We start from the raw sequence: 21,651 nt of genomic DNA on the forward strand, positions 1-21,651 counted from the left end.
TTCTTTCTTTCTTTCTTTCTTTCTTTCTTTCTTTCTTTCTTTCTTTCAGTATGAACTCATGGTTATTTTATTCTGTGGGTTATAATCTAATATAACTGTTTATTTTGTTGCTCAAATGTCCTAAGTTTGGCCATTGGGAGCTCTTTCAATTTGGCTCCTAATTTTTTTTTTTAAGATTTATTTATTTGAGAGAGAAAGAGAGAGAGCGTGCATGCGCTGGGGGGAGGGGCAGCGGGGGAGAGAGAGAGAGAGAGAATCTCAAGCAGACTCCCTGCTGAGCATGGAACCAGACCAGGACCCTGAGATCATGACCTGAGCCAAAATTAAGAGTTGGCCGCTTAATCGACTGAGCCACCCAGGTACCCCAGCTCCTGTGTCCTTTCCATAAGCCCCCATCCTTTCTTGCGTACTTCCTTACTTTTTGGCACTTCAAGATGCTCCAGCCGTTTCTTTATGGAGTCATGGTTCACATTTTGACTCAAGTTACTGACCTTGGGCAAGTCACCTTCTCTGAGTCTCAGTTTTCTCGCTTTGAAAAACCTGGAGTAACAGTGCCTACCTTACAGGGTTGTTGTGGAGATTTAAAAAATTATACATATATAATGGGTAATATTTAATAAAACATAATGGCCTGTTCTCCTTTGCCCTTTCTAGCATTGAATCTGCTTTTTGAGTTGCACCAGGCTGCCTTCTTCCTGGTTCCATGCAACAAGATTCTTGCCTTGAGAAAGGACTTTCTAAATTCCTTTACCTTCTCTACACATGTTAGCCCCCTCTACCTTCTCCCAGATTTCAAGTTGTTCAATGAAAAAGCCAAGGCCTTTTGGAGGCAATGTTTTTAGCTGGCATTTGCTTGGATGCCTGCTCTCCAGGAGGAGAGGGGTTAAATACTTTGGGATAACTTCAGCACGGAACTGCCAAGTCTCTTAGGTTCAGCTCAGCAATCAAACTACATAACCTAATAGAGCCCCTGGTGCTACGGGAAACACAAGACACTGATTTATATTTTAATATCAGTAATTTCCACAAGAGCAACATTTCTAAGTGTCATTTTACAATTTCTGTCAAATGCCAGTTCAGTTTTTCTTAATTCTGTTTATTGTGTCTGAATTTGCAACCTCATCCGCAATGCAGATTCTTGGCTCCCAGGAGAAAAGAACATTTTCATCTTTCTCTGGAATGGGAGGGATGGGGATAGAAGCAGAAACAGGCCTATAAAATAATTGGAAATATAAACGAAGTACTGTTTATTAAGAATGGTTATGAAGTACTTTTAGTTAAAAAGAAGCAGGGTGGGGGGGCACAGTACTGAACAAAATGCAAAAAAAATGACACACAAAAGTTGGTGCTTGAGATCCAAACTGGATTCGTTCCTTCCAGAATGGAGAACTGTTCTGTACACAGCAAAATTGAGAAGAGGGAACCAACGTGGGGAATATTTGAACGCATTTACTGTAAGTAAGATGGTTGCTCTGGCCATTAGCACTGCAGCAGGTTATAAAGTGCTTTGGGATCCTTAAGGATCAAAGGTGTGTGGCTACATAAATGCCAGATGTTGCCATTAGGAAGAAGGAGCCTGGTTCTCTGCTGTGTTCTTTGAACATCTCATAAAAGTAAGAACAAAGCTGGTGCTGTTGGCACCAAACCACATCTACTCAGCGTGCTGACGGGGTGGGAGTGCTTCCTGAGGCTCCTGGCTGCAGATGTGTGCCCTTGAACACCCATTGTTGTCCACCCGTTCCCTGCGGGCCTGCAGCTCCAGTTTCTACATCAGTCCTTTTCCAGACAGTAATGAGCAACCTCCTGGAAGAGGGCAACATAATGCTCCCGTCTGAGGCCTGAAATTTAGCTTTGGCTCGAGAGGATCTCTCCTTTTCTTGTTATGGAAAATCCAGCTGAGAGTTTGAAGCAGGCCTCCAGTTAACCGTGAAGCTTCTTGCGAGGCTGCTCAGGGCCTTTCCCAAACAGGAATGTTGTTGCCTCTGTGACCCTTTTCTCCGAAGCCACGGCTCCCTTGAGGTCAGAGCAAGCCCCAAACCGTCTGCGAAGACCTCGTGCTTTTCACCAGCATCCTTCAGTTTCATACATTCCAAATCCAACATCATGTCTCACTGCCGAACCTCTGGCGGAAGCCGTGTTGAGTTTCTCAGTGGAGCTATCGACCACATTGACTGAAGCGGCAGCAACGTGTTTCCCCCCGTCCGAAAGGGTAAAAATAACAGGAACAAGTTGTCGGAAATGAAATTTCAATTCATCCACGCCCTTTCTACACTTCTGCTGCGACTCCCAAGCAGGGATCAATAGTGTTTAGACAGCCAAGGAGATTTTTTCCCCTCTTAAAGCACCAGATCAATAGTGGAAAAAAAAAAAAAAGAAAAAAAAATCCTCCAGCCCTCTGTATGTGTTGTAGTAAATGTGAACAAATCAGAGGCCTTTGGCTAAACGGATTGACTGAAGGCAGCACAGTCTGGCACTTTGGAACTGAGAACGCGTCAGCCGCACAAGTGGCAATGAGGGAGGAAAGCCGCCAGGCTCCGGTGCACCCCAGCACTCCCTCAGTACCAGTAACAAGGAGGCTGTAAAGGGAATTTCTGTCTCCAAAACAAAGGGAAGGAATGAAACTTTTGTGGGTGTGTTGTAGCATGTGCGCGTGACTTTTTAAAAAATTAGAAATACCCAGTTGGGACCATTCATAGAAGTGCATTTCGTGGGAAGATGGCTTGGGCCATGGGGTACTCCCCACTTCCTCTCCATTTTGTCTTTTGCTTTTTATTTTATTTTTAATTACTTAATTAGTTATTTTTTAGAGGGGGGAAGGGGGAAGGGGCAGAGGGAGAGGGAGAGAGAGAATCCTAAGCAGGCGCCACACCTAGCCCCAGCCCAGATGCAGGGCTCCAACTCACAACCCTGAGATCGTGACTTGAGCCAAAATCAGGAGTCCAATGCTTAACCAGCTGAGGTACCCAGGAGCCCCATCTTTTGCTTTTTAAATGTTTATTTATTTTTTTAATTAAAATGCTCAGCTACGTATGGCTTTTTCTTGTTACATCATGAGGTTTATTCCCGTATGCTATCCAGCTTTCAGACATCTCCACCTGGAAAGATCCTGAAGGCTGAATTTCTGTCAAAGGTCATTTCGTCCACTCACCTGGTTTCCTCCTTTGCCCCTACTGATCTCTGAGGCCATTTCTAGCTCATCCTCTTCCTCCCATTATTCATGAGAGAGAGAAACTGGGTCAAAGCTCAATTCTGATTTTCCTCAAATGATTTACCCACGAGCAACTTCTCCTCTCCCTATGACAGTTTCTGTATTTTATTACATCCCTTTTTCCCCCCACCAGAGACAATACAGTATGCAGATATTCACATGGATAGTCTAGTTACAAGAGTGACTTCCAGGGCGCCTGGGTGGCTCAGTTGGTTAAGCGACTGCCTTCGGCTCAGGTCATGATCCCGGAGTCCTGGGATCGAGTCCCACATCGGGCTCCCTGCTCAGTGGGGAGCCTGCTTCTCCCTCTGACCTTCTCCTCTCTCATGCTGTTTCTCTCTCTCTCTCAAATAAATAAATAAAATCTTAAAAAAAAAGAAGAGTGACTTCCAAATCTGGTCCTTCTTCTTCAAGAAGCAGGCAACCAGCGGATTGCAGCTATAATTATGGTGTGAGAAGCTGAAGACTTCTGAAGTGGGTTGTGACAAAACAGTTCTTTAATTTCACCTGGAAAAGCTAACCCAGGGACTCAAAATATTGCCACATAGTTGGTGCTACTTTGTGGGATTAAAAATTATTTATGTTGCAGAATCCAAAAGTGAACTGCTATGGACGTGTGTACATCACCCTTTATTATAAAAGACTTGTTATTCTTATGATTATTGCATTAATTTCTGCAGTGAATTAAGATTCCGCTTGAAATAAAGCATTGGTTAAAGCTGGTATAGAAGTATATAAAGGAGATAGCGGGTCAACCTGTACTAGTTTAGATAATACAGTCTTATAGTTGGTTTAGTTAAATAAATGTCTATAATCATATATAAAAGAAATGATTCTTACCGATTATGTTATAAACAGAAGCTTCTCTAGAGTCACTTGCTGTCTCTTATGAGCCCATATTTTAAACCAGACCTGTTCTGCTGGTTACAATTACATTCACTGGCATATCTCTAAGGTATCCTAGGAGAGAGATACACCTCAGTCACTTCAAATAGTCAAGAGGTCAGGTGATAGTAGAAAAAGTCCCTCTCAATGGATATTTCCAAGAGAAATAGAGACTATAAATATTAATTTATTCAGTAATTAAAAAGTGCAGAGAACCCAGTATGCATTAGGTGAAGCAGAAATGAGCAACGACAAACGTAACTACAAGAGTACTGGTGCCATAAAATAGCCCCCTTCCCTCCCGTAGGGGCTTCACGCAGTGAGGGGCCTAGTGACTGCAACCTCTCCCTTTCTAATGATTCTTCTTATTAGCATTTTAAAAGTTTAAGCATTTGAATATATAATGTAGTCAAGCGGTTCCGAAGTGTGAAAAGGCATTGGACTGGGTTTCCATTTGCCCCTCACTTCCCTTTTTTTTTTTTTTTTTTTTGAGAGGGAGGAGGGGAGGGGCAGAGGGAGAGGGAGAGAGAGAATCTTAAGCAGGCTCCATGCCCAGGGCAAAGCCCCATCTCACGACCCTGAGATCATTACCTGGGCCGAAATCAAGAGTCAGGTGCTTAACCTACTGAGCTACCCAGGTGCCCCTGCCCCTTACTTCTAGTCTCTACCCCTCCTGCCTCGGTTCCATGCCCTGTGAGGTGCACCTGTGGGCCTGTCAAGCAGCTCACTTGCCCTCCGGCCTTTGGTTGGTTTGGCGGATGTGGAGCACCAGCAGAAGATCAGAGGGAGGGAGGGCTGTGCCATATTTGTACATATGCCCTCAGACCTGGCCCTGGCAGCTCCCCAGCAGTGACCGAGGCTGGGGTCACACTTCTGTCAGGGGCCCTTCCAAGCAGCTGCTCTGCTGCCCACTTCAGTTAGGTTTGCTCCGCCCCTGGCCCTTGAGGTCTGGGGATGGTCAAGGCCTACTCTTACTCTCCCTGGGCATTGCATGATACTATGTAGCTTCCTTACACCCTGCCCACGCCTTTATACCTGGTTCCTTGATAAAAGAGCCCACGAATTACTCAGCTTGAGTGTGCCATCTGCTTCCTGCTGGGACCCTGATTAATTAGGTAAATGGTGAAAAGTCCCATTAGCTGGTGACTTAGTTGTATTAGTTTCCTAGGGGTGGTGTAACAAAGTACTACAAACTAGGTGGCTAAACAGTAGAAATTTATTGTCTCATAGATCTGAAGGCTAGGAGTCTGAGATCAAGGAGTGGACAGGGTTGGTTCCTTCTGAGGAGGGCTGGGAGGGAGAATCTGTTCTGTGCCTCTCACCTAGCTTCTGGAGGTTTGCCCGCACCCCTCCTACCTCAGCCTTCATTTTCACATGGTGTTCTCTCTGTGTGCATGTCTGTCTCCAAATTCCCCTTTTATAGGGACACCAGTCATATTGGAGTAGGGACCCACCCTACTCCACTATGACCACATCTTAACTAATTACATCTGCAATGACCCTATTTCCAAATAAGATCACATTCTCAGGTATTGGGGGTTAGGACTTCAACATATGAATTTTGGGGGACACAGTTCAACCCATAACAGCATTTGAATATGCTCAAGTATCTTCCATTACACTAAAAAAAAAAAAAAAGAAAGCCTCTCCTGACCTGCACCTATTGTCGGCTCTCTCCTCCTCACTACTCCCCACTCATCATGATGAACACATTGTTTGCATTTGCTGTCTCTTTATTTTCCCTCCACCCCCTTCTCCAGCCCCCATCCCCACCCAGTGGCAGCAACTCTGATTGGTTGAGGTCAAACTTTTGTTGTCAGATCCAATGGGCTGTTCTTGGTCTTTATTATATTTGACAAACTTGACAGCAGCGGCTACTTCCACCTTCTAGAAACACTTTCTGTCCTTGGTTTCTGAGAACCGCTTAGTTTTCCACCTGCTTTTCTGACTGCTCCTCAATATTTTTGGCAAGTAAAGTACCTCTTCTGCCCTGAAATGGTCGCCCAGACTCTCCCTTGTCTTATCCTTCTGTTTCTCATTCTACACCCTCTCTGATATGTTCTATCCATTGTCCTGATTTCAGTTACCGTTCATAGGAGGTCGCTCCTGGAACAAAATCTCTAGCACAGATCTCCATTTGGAGCTCCAGATCTACATATGTAACTGCCATCTAGACAGCTATTCTTGATTGTTCCATAGATTTCTGCAGTTCAACATCTCCAGAACTGAAGCAATAATCCTCTACTCCAGGGACACCTGGGTGGCTCAGCCGGTTAAGTGGCTGCCTTCGGCACGGGTCCTGATCCCAGGGCCCTGGGATCGAGTCCCACATCGGGCTCCCTGCTCAGCAGGGAGCCTGCTTCTCCCACCCTCTCCCTCTGCTTGTGCTCTCTTTTTCAAATAAATAAAATCTAAAAAAAAAAAATAATAATAACCCTCTACTCCAAACCTGTTACTCCTCCTGTGTCACCTATTTTATTTACTTAACAAAAACACATAAGGCATTTATTATGTGCCAGGCACTATTCTGAGCACGTCACCATTAACTCATGTAATCTGCATAATGAGTCTAAGAATAGGTCTTCTGGTTATCTTCATTATAGATAAGAAAATGAGGCACAGAGAGATTAAGTAACTTACCCAAGAGTACACAGCAGTAAGGGGTAAAGCAGGGATTCAAACCCAGGTAGCCCAACTCTGCACTACCTGGAGTCTGTGCTCTGAACCACTATTACAAGTTGCCTCAGTGAAAGGTACCACAAAATGCATTCCATCTGTTCAAGCCGAGAGAGGGAAGCACCATCTTGAATCTTCTCTCCCTCATTTCCTCCCTCTTTCCCCCTCTCTTATCAACTCCCTGTCCTCTCACCCCACCACTACCAAGTCCTGCCTGTTGTATCTTTTAAATAAATCTTTTAATTGTCCCTCTTTTCTTCATCCCCAATGACCCTGCCTATTCCTCCAGCAATTAGAGATATGATCATGTCACTTACTTGCCTAAAACCTTTCAATAATTCTCCACCATTCTCATGGTTTTTGAGGTCCTCCTTGACCTGTGTCCTGCTTTCCCGGCCCTCCCTGCCCTTCTTTCTATTCCCCACCATAGCTTTTTTGAACTATGCTCAGTTTCTCAGACATACCCTCAATCTTTTGCCCATGCTGCTTGAGCTACATGTATATTTTCATCTCCCTCCTCCCATCATCTTTGGGCTAATTCCAGCTGGTGCCTCAGGACTTCCAGGGTAAATATAATTTTCTCTACAACGCCTTCTCTGGTTCCTGAAGCCTGGGTGTTTCCTCCAAGCATGTGGTCCCACTCTTCTCCCTTGAACATCCCTAACAAGGCAGTCATCACACAATATTAGAATTGTAAGTGTACTTGTCTGTATTTCCCTCTACCCTGTAAACTCCATGGGTCGAGACTATATTTTTCTTGTTTACCATCTTAACTCAAGTGAGGAGACAAATACCTGGCACATAGTAGATGCTAAGTAATATTTACTGAAAGAATAAAGAGCCAACTAACTACTTTATAGTGAGAAATCACTATCATGGGAGCTGGAATACTTGCAGTCCATATGTCCAACACACCCTCTGACTAACATCAGAAACCAGAGAGGTTTTGGGTGACAGAATCAGAACTAAGGACATTTAAAGAGTCTAGTGTTGAATGGCAACTGGCTAGGACAACATCATGTAACTGTCTTAGATAGCAGAGACAGATAGTAACTATCTCAGATACCAAAGGGGCTGGTACTATCAATCTGTTAGCCAAGGTTCGCTCTCTCCTAGACATCCCTCCCAGACATCTGGAGGGGTCCAGACATCAGTCCCTCCATGACTATGTTTTTCTCTCCCCTCTGCATCATGAGATTGATAAGCTCTTTCCTTAAGTAGGATACTCTGGTACGGTCCAGTCATCAGATCCGAGAGTTAATCTGTCTCTTTAAGGTGACTCTGGGTATGGTTCAGCTCTCAGAACAATTTTTCTCTCATTTACAAGTTCCAGGGGAAGCCCCCTTGTAATCTACTATGAACTAGTAGACTATCCCAAAGAGTTACTATAGTTCAGAGGTGTAGTGGATCACTTTCTTTTGGAACAATCAAAAAAAACTTTCTGGAGACGGTTACATTGGCTCTTACCTTTGATTCTGATAAGGGCAGATGGGCTATATTCTGGGATACTGGGGAGAAATGAGAACTTCCAACTAGAGCTAGGAGAGCGGGAGAGGCAGGGTTGTGAAAAGCTTTAGATGCTAGAATGCAGAGTCTGGAATGTATCTAGAAACAACAGGGAGGCAATTTTGGGTGTGCGAGTGACATCTCAAGAATTGCTTCAGGCAGATTAGTCTGGCCTCTGTGTATGGGAGACAGGGTGGACAAAGGTAGGAAGAAGAGGAGAAGCCCCAGAGAGCTAGATAAGAATTAGGAGATGACTATTCTCAAATAAAAAGAGCCACCTTAACAGAGGTGATAGATAAGAAATCTGTTTCTGTAATTTGTCACTACAATAGTATGAAATTATATCCAAATATATAAACACATCATACTGAAGTTTATTAAACACCGATAAAAGCAATCAAATAAAAGCCTTTCATTTCTGAAGAAATATTTAGTAAATGAAACCTGACCGGGGGTGAGATTTAAAATTGCCCCATTGGGACAATCCTGTATTTCTTGAATGGTTTATTTTTTTTCACCAGATTAGATCTGGTTACAGTGGGCTCGAAGAACTGTCCACATTCAATTGGGTTAGATTAAAGTAGTCTGAGGTACTTAGTCACGTAATGGAGACTTGGAAAACTTTTCCATCCACACAACTTCTGTTGGAGTGGGATCTATCTTGTATCCTGTAGGATTATCTGCCCAACATTTCATTTATAACCCTAAAGGGTTGAGGTGAAGTGAAGGTAGGGCTGATTTTGGATGGGGGCGGGTAAGGGTTGGGTAGGTAGACTACTTATATCAAACCCATTTGTATTTCGGTCTTTTTCCTGTAGCCATTCTCCAGGGATCCAGTCATGGAGGGAAGGGAGAGTGAGGTGGTTACATATGGGCGCTGCTATTGTTATGTTGGAAAATACTTTTTGATGAACAGTCATTTCCTTCCACTGCCAGAGGGTGTTGATAATGAGCAAATTACCTTTTACTCCCTCTGGTGTGGATGTGAAATTGGCTGTTAATAGAGTTGCTAATGCTACCGGGTTAGCATGTGATTGTTCTATTTTAAGCCAATTTAAGGTATGTTTGGGGAGTAGCCAATCAGACATCTTGCTAAGAATATGGGCCCAACTGCAGCATTTAATATCAAGAAACCTGCCTCACCCACAGATGTGACTGAGCGGAAAGTGCTGAACATGCTGTCATTAACATGAAATGTTTTAATACAATGTCTTTTTCCCTTTGTAGGTACAAGAATGGTCTCATTAGGCAAATACCAAATGTTTGCAACATAGGATGGGACCCATTTCAAACCCCAATAATATAGAATGCTATCAGCCAATGATGTACTTTGTTTAATCTAACAATGGGTTAATATCGGTCATTTCATTACTGCTTGTTATGCAGTGAAAGCTTACTAGAAAATGAAATGTCCAGAAATTAGTTGAAAGGAGCAAAAAAGGTGAGAGATTTTACCGAGTTATATGCTCGATTGGGCTAATTAAAGGCACAGATGCATTAGTAGGTTATGCGAACATCTTCGATTTCTAAAGATGCTTGCCTAGAGGGGGATGGTGTATTCTATCCTACATGGCATTGTGAGCCTCAAGGGAAGGGAGCATAGCTTTTCTCTCTTATAGTCCCCCTGGGCTTCCGCCTACAGCACCTAGCACCACCTGACACCTGGTGGCGGAAATGAGTGTATTACTTGGGGAAGTTTCTTAATTAAATAGGATATTCTTGAACAAAGCACTGTTGATTTGTGATTTTTGTGTTTTATTGGCTTTTCTTGTTTTAAATGTAAAGCTCATTCACCACACACAAAGGAGGAAACAGGTATGAAGGATGGAAAATAAAACTCAACTGATGGGATACAGAACAGGTACTGTGTATGCCATTCTGGTTTGGATTAATTGGGCTTGGCACTACTGTGGCTCCTGTCACCTGATCAGTTTACGGGGCTGAAGAAATTGCGGGAATGGAAAGTGCTGGTGCCTAATAATACCCCACCCTCACCCGCTGCCAAAATGCCTCCCAAGGAAATTCTAGGCTCACGATCTCTGAGTTGCTATAAAGATCGGTGCTGTGGAAAACTCATCCTTAATGATCTGCTCATTCAACACATATTTGCTGAGAGCTGCCTTGTGCCAGGCTGGAATCCAGAAGCAACTAGAACAGGGTCCCTGACCAAGGGAGCTCAGAGTATAACGGGAGACACCCACCTAAAAACAATATATCATGATAAGGAGGCTGGTAAAGGGTGATTAAAAGCTTCAACGTTTGGAAAATACTTTTAGAGTTGACTTTTTTTCCCCCCTAAACAAATACACATGGTACTTACAATGTTTCAGGCACAGCTCTAAAGACTTTAAAAATATTAACTCATTGGTGCAGCTGGGTGGCTCAGCTGGTTAAGTGTCTGACTCTTGATTTCAGCTCAGATCATGATCTCAGGGTGGTAGGATTGAGCCCAACTTGGGCTCTGCGCCCAGCGGGGAGTCTGTTGAGATTCTTTCATTCTCTCTCCCTCTGCCCCCTCCCTGCTCTGTCTCTCTCAAATAAATGAATAAATCTTTAAGAAAACTAATTCATTAATTCTCATAACAATTTTTGGAGGCAGATACTATTATTATCTTCATGCTATAGTTGAGGAAATTAGTAACAGAGAGGTTAAGTAACTTGCCCAAGGTCACATAGCTCATCAGCGCAGAGTCAGGATTTGAATCCCCACCATCTGGCTCCAGAGTCCATGCCCTCCACCACTACCACATGCTGCCTTCCTATTAAGCCAGTCCCTGGAAGATGAGTGGGATTTAAGCAGATGAGAGAGGGGGAATGTGTGACATGAGTATTCCAGGGTCAGTATTCAGGCAAAGGGAAGAGCTTGTCTAAGAGCCTCCATGTCTAATTCCATGTGGCACACGAGAAGAACCCCCAGGGGTCAGAGTAGCAGGGTAAGTGGGGGTGCTGTTTGGGGTGTGAGTGCCAACACTGGAGGGATGGGCAGAGAAGGAAGCTGGCTAGGATGGCTGAGAAGGGTCTCACCCAAAGAAAGCCAGTAAAAAGACCTCTCTAAAGGGGAGAAGGCAGAGAAATGATAGTGGGGTCCATGGTGTAGCTGCTACAGAAGTTTAAGTGAGAGGAGGAAAATCAGGCCATTATTTTGGAGATCAGGAGGCCACTGCTGACCTTTGTGACCTTGTGGCTAGAACAAAGGACTGAAATTACCCACAGTTGACCAGAAGTTTCTAGGAGGAGAGGGTGGTGTGAATGTTTCCCTGCAAGTTTTATAGTAAAGGGAAGAGGTGAGAGAGAGAGAGGAAAGGGAATAGAAGGGAATCTAGTGAACTTAGCTAAGGATCAGAGAAGGGGAAAGCAGAGAGTTAGGGTTGAGAGAGAGGTGGGGTGGGGGAAGCGTCAGGGATGAGTAAGTTTGAGGTTTGGAATTTCTCCTCCCAAACCTCAACCTGAATTTGTCTCTGGAGAACAACTTATTCTATTATTATTTTAATTATTATTAATTATTATGATTTTTCAGGCAATGGAACATAACATACAGAGTGTTAGATGCACTATAATACGGGAGGTTTTATAAAACATCCTAGGCAAAAAAAAAAAAAAATAAAATAAAATAAAACATCCTTGGCTACAAGGACTTTGAGAGAAGACTTGTGTGTCCCCAGCAGAGTGCCAGGCGGAGAGTGGGTTCTCAGAATTTGTTTGTTGAATGAATAAATGGGTTTTATTTACATTTTTATTGTGAATATTATTAAAAAAAAAGAATATGGCACTGATTTTAAAACACTCGGAAACACAGTCATAAAAACTAACATTTTATGGACTGCAAATCATTTTGTGGAAATGTTGCAAATACATATATCCATCCTGCCTGAGGCCTTGAAGTAATAGGACCATAGGATTTCTCATTGGGTCATCAAAAAAGTTTCTGATCTCATATTCCTGCTACTTTACAGACAGAATCTGTATTTTATTAAAGGTAGGAAAAATAAAGTGTTCTTGAAGCATAGGGTATAGTTAAAGGTGTTAAGAAAATGTAAAACACTTTTACTAGTGTCTTAACTACTAATTGGGATAAATGTTTATCCTCAAAATGTTCCAGCATTGTCTTTCTTTTTCCAGAAAGGTCAGGCATATGCCACTAAAAATACATTTAGTACATTTGAGAATATTTTTCAAGTGATTTATTGGGCTAATGTATGGATTATTTATTTAAATATATCTCTTATTTCCAGTAATGCCACAACCTCATTAGAAGCGACTTGGCTCATTGCTTAAGCAAAATGATTTCCCTATTTAGGACTTCTTTAAAAATAGGCTATTTTCCTCTTACCATTTACCAGAATTTGGGATCTATTTTTAGAAAAGATGGGTAAGGTCATAGCCCTAAGCCTCAGGGAATTCCTCTAGCAGTTGTGTCTGTTGTATGTTCTGGTTCATTTTTCTCCCTTCCTGATTCTCCAGAGTGGAGGGAATTCTCCACTTGAGGTGGGAGGGCACAGCTCCTCTGGGGGATTGTGGAATCCTCGGGAGAGGTTATGTTCTGTATTTTCAGTGGTGGGCACCTAGCCAGTAGAGTATGGGGCCTGATTTCAGCAGTGAGAAATCACTTGTGCTCTTTGGGGACATCAGAGCACTATTTGACATATTAGCAAATGAAATTTGCTAACTAGTGAGTGTGCAATGCATAATCACCTCTCTGTGGTTAACACATTCAGATGCTTAGAACACCTATGTAAGTTATGAAGCAGAACAATAAAATGATATGCTTGATCCCTTTGGGATCTGAAATACTCCCGGTGTGGCATCCAAGAGTTCCTTCTGTTTCATTCTTCTGACCCTGCCTTCCCCCTCAGAGAAAACCACCACCCTAAATTTCATGATTATTAACTTATCTGATAACAAATACTTTTATCACATATGTAGGTACCCCCCTCACTCCAGCAATATGTTATTTAAGTTTACTTGCTTTTGAGCTTTAGAAAAATTTTATCATACTGTACTTAACCTTTTGCAACTGGCTCTTTTCATTCAACGTTGTTTGCCAGATTCATCCATGTGGTTGTATTGAGCTGTGGTCCGTCCATTTCACTGCCATATGACAGTCTCTTGTGGGGATATGGCACAGTTTATTTATCCTTGTTCCTGGAGATGTACAGTTAGGTTGTTGTCGGGTCCCTAGTTATGGCAGAGCTGGGCTGCTGTGTGCATTCCTGGGCATTCTCAGATGCTTATGCAAGTGTTTCTCCAATGTATATGCCTGGTTCATAGGCTTGTGAAAGTTTAACTTGACAAGATAGTGCTGTGCTGTTAATCTCAATAGTGCTGTTTGAATTTCTTACCCAAATTTATGAAAAATATGTCAATGCAGCTATGATTCAAAAAGAAAGGGAATCACAGGTAGGCAGGCAGGAAGGCAGGAAAGAAGGTGGGGGGAAAGGAAGGGAGGGAAGAGAGAATTCCTCCAAATTGTTTAAGACCAGGATAGAAAATATACAAATTTCTTTAGGTGTTTTGTTCTATCTAATGATCCAGATTCAACTGTTAAGATGTAAATGATAAGATGTTTAAAATGTTATTGAATTGAAAGATTAAAGTATTTGTTAAATCCAGTTGGTGTGCACATTGAGGAAATTGGCATTTTCATTTATTGTTTGTGGAATGTTAATTGCCTTCTTTCTTGAAAGTAATTTAGCAATATGGAACAAAAGTCCTAAAAAAAAAAAAAGGACAATTGGCTTGGCAGTTCCCCTTGTGGGATTTTATTCTAACATAAGAAAAGAATACATATATGAAGATGTTTGCTTAAGGATGTTAACTGCAGAGTTACTGATAGCAAAAAGAAAGGAGAAATAATCTAAATGTTCAGAAGTTGTTGGTTAAACAACTATGCAGCAACTTGAGATAATGGAAGGATGTGTGTATTATAGTGTGTGGGGAAAAAACCCAATTATATCATATTTATATAGATCATCCTACATATATGACCCAACCAATTTTTGTAAAAATAACTTCTATATTGGGATGCCTGGGTGGCTTGGTTGGTTGAATGTTTGACTCTTGACTTTGGCTCAGGTCATGATCTCAGAGTCGTGAGATTAAGCCCTGAGTTGGGCTCTGCACTGAGTATGGAGCCTGTTTGGGATTCTCCTTCCCTCCCCTCTGCACCCCCCCAACTTTCTACCTTCCTTGCATGCTCTCACTCCCTCTCTCTCTAAAAAATAAAATAAATAACTTCTATATTTGTTTCTACAGGAAAAATTATGGATGCAAATACATTAAACTTTATAAGCAGTGGCAGGATTTTAGGTGATTATTATTGCTTCTCTGTATTTTTTTTTCTACAAGAATAATATATTATTTTGATTAAATTAAGGATGTTGTGTTGCAGTCTATTTATTAAAGAGAAAGTCTGGAGACTTTTGATACTGCCTACACTCCATTAGCCATCTGTGGATTATCCTTAGAAATTCTTTTTTAAAGATTTTATTTATTTATTTGAGAGAGAGAGGGAGAGAGAGAGAGCACAAGCAGGGGGAGCGGGAGAGGGAGAAGCAGGCTCCCTACTGAGCAGGGAGCCTGAGGCGGGGCTTGATCCCACGACCCCTGTATCATGACCTGAGCCAAAGGCAGATGCTCAACTGATGGAGCCACCCAGGCAACCCTCCTTATAAATTTTTGCATCATAGATGGGCAGCTGGTATGGAGACTTTCTCTCCCTTTCTCTCTGGGGATGTAAACTGATTTTATATATCAGCTTAAAAAACAAAAATGTAATTATATAACCCCCACATGTATTCCATTGAACAAAAGGTCAAATATCTGTATCGCTCTTGATCATATGTCCCAGCTCCAGTCCAACAGCCTGGATCATACAACCGGCACTGGCTTAACCCCATTTCTCCCAGGTTTTCTTCCAGGTAGTTTAATACTTCTAATCCCATTTGTCATTACAACAACCCCATGAGGTTGGGAGAGTATACAGCAGCAGGTATAATAATTATCAAGGCCTCTACTCCTGAAAACAGTATTATATTATATGCTAACTAACTAGAATTTAGATAAAAATTTGAAAAAAAATTATCAAAGTTGTTTTTTTTTAATTTGGTATAAGACAGGTCAGATATTTTCATTTTATAATCCCTGGTCTCTTGGAATCTTTGAAAATAATGATGAGTAGTGCAGCAAGTTCATTAACTAATTCCCTTAAGATTGGGGAATGTGTGTTATCTGGACCTGCTGATTTACATATCATACCATGTTTTCAAGTATTCCCTTACCTGGTTTATTTCAACATCTATATTTAAAATCTTCATTACTTCCTAATTATGTATGCTCCTCTCCTTTATTTTTCTTGTTAAAGACCAATTTAGGGCGCCTGGGTGGCTCAGATGGTTGGGCGTCTGCCTTCGGCTCAAGTCATGATCCCTGGGGTCCTGGGATCGAGTCCCGCATCGGGCTCCCTGCTCAGCGGGGAGCCTGCTTCTCCCTCTGCTTCTCTCTCTCGCTCTCTCTCTGTCTCTCATGAATAAATAAATAAAATCTTAAAAAAAATAGCTTTAGAAAAAAAGACCAATTTAATAGAGCAGCTTGATATCTCTGCCACTCAGAGTCATCATTAATTTCACTTGCCTTCTCATTCATTAGTCCAGCTACTTTATTGCCCATGCTTTTCCCACCCCAGCCCATTTTCCTTGCCTTTAACCTCTTTGGTGGTATTAACTCATTCTGCCTTCTCTGCTACTCTTACCTTTCTTTTCTTGACAAGCCTTATAAAGAGTTTGTGCATTCACTTTTTTTTTTTTGGTTCTTCCTTATCCTTTCTCTATTTCCACAGTGGGCATTCTTCCATCCTTAGATCTTTTCAAGGTTCTTTGTCAAGCGGCTCCTTGCATTTTTTATTCAAGGCATCCTGGGCCTTTGTGGCTTAACTGTGATTTGAAAACTTTGTGCCCTTGCCTGTAGTGCTATCTGGGTTTCCTAATTCACCCAAATTGGATTTCTGAAAATCCTTGAACTGGAGCAAGTTCCTTAATGTTTTTAAATACAGAGATCAGGTCATATCACCAGGGCAGTGGTGTCTCACGGTCAACAGCATCAAAGACCATTTACAGGAGGGAGAGAGTCAGCACAGATGTGAGGTCATTGTTCATGCCTTGGGCAGGATATAGACATTTTCAGATCCAAATCCATCCTCAACAAAGAAGCTAAAGTGCTGTTGGTATTCCAGGTTGTTGACATTGATCTTGGTTTCCTGGGCAGAGAACACACCACAGATGGCAGGCAGCTTGCTGTTTAGAAAGGCAAGATTAATAAATGCTGCTAAGAATTTCTCTTTCTAGTTTACATTATTAGTTAATGGGATGAGAACAAGTGCTAGATTTTACACTCATCAGTTTAGCTGCATCACTCCATAGAATTCCTTCATCCTCTGTTTTTGATAGTGTCCATGTGTAGACATGGTGATCTGCTGGCAGATATCTGATTTTGAGACAGATTCCCTTTGAGTCTGTGGCAGCCATGGAGTACACTGCTCAGGTCTCCCTTCAAGAGAGAACCTTCCATAAGGAGTGCAGCTAGCTGACAGCCTCTAGCTGCAAGGGTCTCCAGGGAAGCTCCAGGCCAGTGACCAGGCACAGTGGTCATACCAGGGCCCACCTTTTCTGGCCAGTGCAGAACTCCTCTGCAGATGATCTTTGCACCAGATTGCCCTGTTGGGCTGGCTAAGCCCTTCTCCAGCAGCACTGCAGTCTGAAGCTCTTCCTACCCCATCTTCTTTCCTTCCCCTTCTTTTCACAGATGGCTGACCTATGCGGTGGTCTGAAGGCTCTCCCTGCCTACTCCCACTCTTTCCCCTTTATCTTTCACAGGTGCTAACCTCACTGTCTTGCACTTCTAACCTCATCTCAGCATCTGCGTCTTGGAGGACCTGAACTGACACAGGGACCCAGCCCCCTTTAACCTTGCTAACCCAGCCTGCCTGGCATGACCTATCATCCTCTCTTTTATTTTATTTGATGGAAAACCCAAATGCTAAATGGCCACAGAATGCATTTCAGGCTAAACAAATACAGAATTGGGGGGGGTCATCTCCAGTCTGGGATTATATATATTACAATTCTCACTCATTAATACGGGTAATTGATCTCTTTACAGTTTGATCAAATTGGACAGTTCCCAGGGAAAGAGCTTGTACTTAAACCACAGGATCACTAGGTGACGCTGCTGCCCCACACAAAGGCGATGGCTTGAGCTAGGCTTGGCCAGAACCATTCTGGGCTCCGGGGCATGCTGTTTCCTTGGCTGGACAGGGGCCTATAGGTCTGTAATCTACTACAAAATCTGAAAAAGTAATTTCTGGATACATGAATCCACGCTCCAGAAGAGCATGTTAAATCTCTCTCTCTGTCTCTCTTTCTCTCAGAGCTTATAGAATTGGGTGTATATGTGTGTGTGAAGGAGTTCTCTGGAACTCTTGACTTGATTCAAGAATTAAACATGGCCTCTAATTTCTCCAAGTGCCCACCCTCAGATCTGACTGCTCACCCTTTGGTGAGTTGGTCAACAGACCAAATGAAAGTTCATCAATCCCTGCCTCCAGATCTGGGAGAACCCTCCATCTGAGTGGTGTTGACACCAACGTCTTTACCTAGAGTTCTTCAACAGAGTTGCACATCCAGACACTGCTCACTTATGCTAGGAGTAGAGGGCTCGGGGGCTACGTCTATGCTTGGTGTCTTCTCTACTGAATGTAGCACACACACCTGTTGGGCCAGGATTCTGGCTTTGGTGCTGCCATCTTTTATGCTGCCTCCCTTAGCTGCAAGTGTCTCCAGGGAAGCTCCAGGCCAGTGTTTATGTGCACAGTCAGCAATGTGGGAACATCACACCTGCCTTGTAATCCTCATAGACAAAGCTGCTGAGTGGGACTAAAAATTTAACCCTGCGATTCGCCCCCACCCCAGCCCTGAACAGTTTCATCTGTTTTTTAGGCACAATCCTCTTTTCTTAGAGCTGCTGGGCTGGCACATCAGTGAAGCTGAGTTTTAAGAAGTTGTTTTCTTAAACATGGGATGACTATTTGGTTGCATAGAAAATACTTTCATATTTAGAGGACCGAATTCATTCATGCTTCCACTGGGGAGTCTCCAGAACCACAACCATCAATCCATTCTTTACATTTCTCTAATATTGCCCAATCTTTTTTTTTTTTTTTGTCACATTTGACACCAGTAATGGTTAAGAATTTCCCAGAAGACTTCTGGCTCAGTGCCTTATATAGAGACATTAGGAGTATGTCAGTGGGATAATTTTTGAAAGATAGCCCTAATATTGTTAATAGGTCCACAATCCAAGTACAGGGCCACTCAAGTTTGCTTGATTGTAAGAATACAGATTCTCAGGCCCATCTCCTGGAGATTCTGACTTAGTAGGTCTGAGGAATACACTTGAGAATAATGTATTTTAAACAAGCAACCCAGTGATTGTTATGATCAGGAAAATTCAGAAAACCATGCCCCACTGAACAAAGTGGGTTCTAGCTATGAATCATGATTCCAATTCCAATCAGATACAACAGAAGCCACAATGTAAAAAAAAAAAAAAAATTCTGGAGATTTTAATAGCTCGAGAGAGAACCATCTATGAGTCATGGGATGCCCTCACCAGGTAATTGGGCACCTAGGGTCATTGCAGCCACCTGGAAACTTCTGATAGCAAAAGCACTGGGGAATCTTTCATTAACATATTTAATGTGCTTGACTAACGTAAAAAGTAGAGGAAGCCAGGAGGGCTTGTTAGCAACCTCTCCCAGCAAAGTGCATGGCAGAGAAACAATGCTTGGCTTCTCAGGAAGGGTTTCTTTTAACCCTTGACTGTCTTTCTTAGTGGGCATATACAAACCTAAACAGTGTTTGTGAAAGTGCTGGGGATCCCTGCGGCCCCGTGGGCAGTGCCTGGGAGGTATACACAGAACGCCTCACAGACCTCCATCAGTTATGGCTTCTAGGAGAGAGCAGTTTGCCATAGTATGTCCTAGGCTGCCCTCCTTCTCTCCTGGGGTCAGCTTGAGAATATCTGGGGACCCCAGAATACTGACCCACCTAATGAGAGAGCTCCTCACTCCTTCCTCATGGCTGAGGGGTGAGTGCAGCTCTTTCCCGGCTGAGGGTTGACTAAGATAAAGCAGAACCTTAGTGGGAAGCTGCAGCTGGAAACATGTGCCTCAGAAAACCGAGTGGAAACTTTGATTCTTAGGCTCTGTCACTTGCACGCAGATATCACAACTGCACACAAGCCACAATACGTAAGATTCCAACTTGCCCCCTCCCCAACTAAGTTGGCCACCCCATGGGGAGTTTTTTGTTTGGTGGCAACAGCTAAGTGAAAATGCAACAATCTCTTCTTGTCTGCAGATAAATCATTCTGCATCGGGGTATACCTTTTGTTTTCTATCCCTGAAAAGAGTCTGGGGGTGGCTTTTTTTTTTTGCCTTTTTCATAAATAAATATTTTAACTGGAAATTTCCAAGCATATGACAGGCCTAGAATGTGAACTTGAATGTACTGTAATAGAAATCATCAGTTGCCATGGCGACGTGTTCCAAGAGCAGATTGCACCGAGTCACATGGGCAGAGAGTGCTCAGTAATACTAACACATCAGAGAGCGAGGCCACTTAACCTCAATCGCTTCCAGCTATTGTGCAGAATGCAATTGAATTTATTCCTAATTTCTGCCAGTGCTAAGGAACAAAATTTCCCTGCAGATTTTAATCTTACTCAGGCAGCCCCAGCCAGTTTTCAGACACTGTTCTGCACCAATATTCAGCCTGGCTACTCACCCACTTTACAGCTCTATTTTCTTATTCTTATTTTTAATAATAGCTTCCCTCTCCCTGCTGGATCCTGAGCATCCCCCTGCCCTGGGGAGAACTTCCCTCCTCTTTTCCAAATGGCTGCATGGTTTCTCTGACTCCATTCTGCTAATACAAGGAACACAGCTTCATAATAATACTGGTAAAAAAAAAAATGACAGGGCTCCACTCTCAGCAAGAGCTTCCCCCCCTCAAACCCGTTCTGAAATAGAATTCCCACCTGCTCTGGGCTGCACCTCGGAATGGCACAATTAAGAGCCTCATCGTAAGAGGGCAAACTGGTGGATCAGTGAATAATAGAATCAAAGTGTGTATTTTCAGTCCCTGTCACAGTCCCCTCCCCCTCCACACATACATCGCCCCCCCAACCAGGAAAGCAACACAGATTAGCAGGAGGTACAACCGCCGATCACAGAACACTCATTTCAGAGCTTATCCGCTCTTATGAAGGCTGATAAATCAGAGTCTCTCATATGGACAGTCTCAAGTTAGCAGCGTCATCGATCTCCCCTGCCCCTTTTAAGTTATTTGTCTTATTCACTTCCAAAGATGATATCAGAGATGCCAAATGAGCCTTTGTTTTCTGTGCTCTTGCTCTTCCCAGGGTGAGTTGCTATGTTGTTGTGGGGAGGTAAGAGGCATGCTTCCGGGGCCCAGTTCTTTGTTTCCAACCCAAGGTCACCTCTCCCTGTCTGTTCAGGTGTTGTCAGCGGTCTGCCTGTGTTCTGAGGACAAGGAAGTGTCCTCCCTAGCTGAGGCTTTGCATGGCCCTACCCTCTGGTGATTGCCCCCTTTTACGAATGTTACTTTAAAAAAGACATAAAGCCTGCTTTAATAGCTAAATGAAGACAAGGCAGAGTCCAGCTTTTAGAAAGTCCACGCTGAAGGTCAAGCAAAAGGAAACTTAAAAACATAGGGAGATTATATGAAGAAAAAAAAAGGGGGGGATGGTTTCTGCAGTGGCTTCCTTTAAGTGGGTGGTTTCCTCTAGTAAGAGGGGAAAATGTAGTTGCAAATCACTTACTTCGCTAGTAACACTGGTCTAATGCTGTGCTGCAGTAGGACACGTGGAGAGAAGTTGAGCAGGGAGGGAATGGCAGCATGGAATTAGGACAGACTGCTGGTGGTTGTTGCTGACTCTACACAGAGAGCTTGGTGACTGTGAGAATCTTCATGGAGCCTGCAAGAGAAAAATAGCCAGAGAGGAAATGAAGAGAAGTATTGCAATGGATTTTATATCAGCAAGGTGACATTTGGATCTGGAGAGAGAAAACCACATGCCACGCTGTTGGTCGCACACATGGCTCTAGGCCTGTCCTGTTGTGCTAGAGCCTCTGGAAGGCCTTTGCCAAACACCTTCACGCCACACCTGCCTGTCCATAGGGCAAGGTAGCAGGGTGTCCTCAGAGAGAGCTAACCCTTTAGCTTTTATCAGGGACTTTACACCAGCCTGAACTCTTCCTGGCTAGGAGGGGAAGCCCTGTCCTTGTAACTAACGAACTGTGC

At 43.1% G+C, this 21,651-nt stretch overlaps 1 protein-coding gene across 1 annotated transcript in view; it reads right to left on the bottom strand.

Moving 5' to 3' along the window:
• PMFBP1 (polyamine modulated factor 1 binding protein 1) overlaps window positions 1-21,651 on the bottom strand; it is a 191,846-nt gene that overhangs the window by 54,918 nt on the left and 115,277 nt on the right. The window contains exon 7 of the mRNA XM_025889080.2: window positions 21,170-21,325. The gene's annotated coding sequence lies outside the window, so the exon portion shown is untranslated. The remainder of the gene's footprint in view (window positions 1-21,169; window positions 21,326-21,651) is intronic.

This window comes from Callorhinus ursinus, unplaced genomic scaffold (assembly GCF_003265705.2).
Source record: "Callorhinus ursinus isolate GAN/ISIS: 27379988/994484 unplaced genomic scaffold, GSC_fseal_2.0 scaffold37, whole genome shotgun sequence".
Classification (NCBI taxonomy): Eukaryota; Metazoa; Chordata; class Mammalia; order Carnivora; family Otariidae; genus Callorhinus; species Callorhinus ursinus.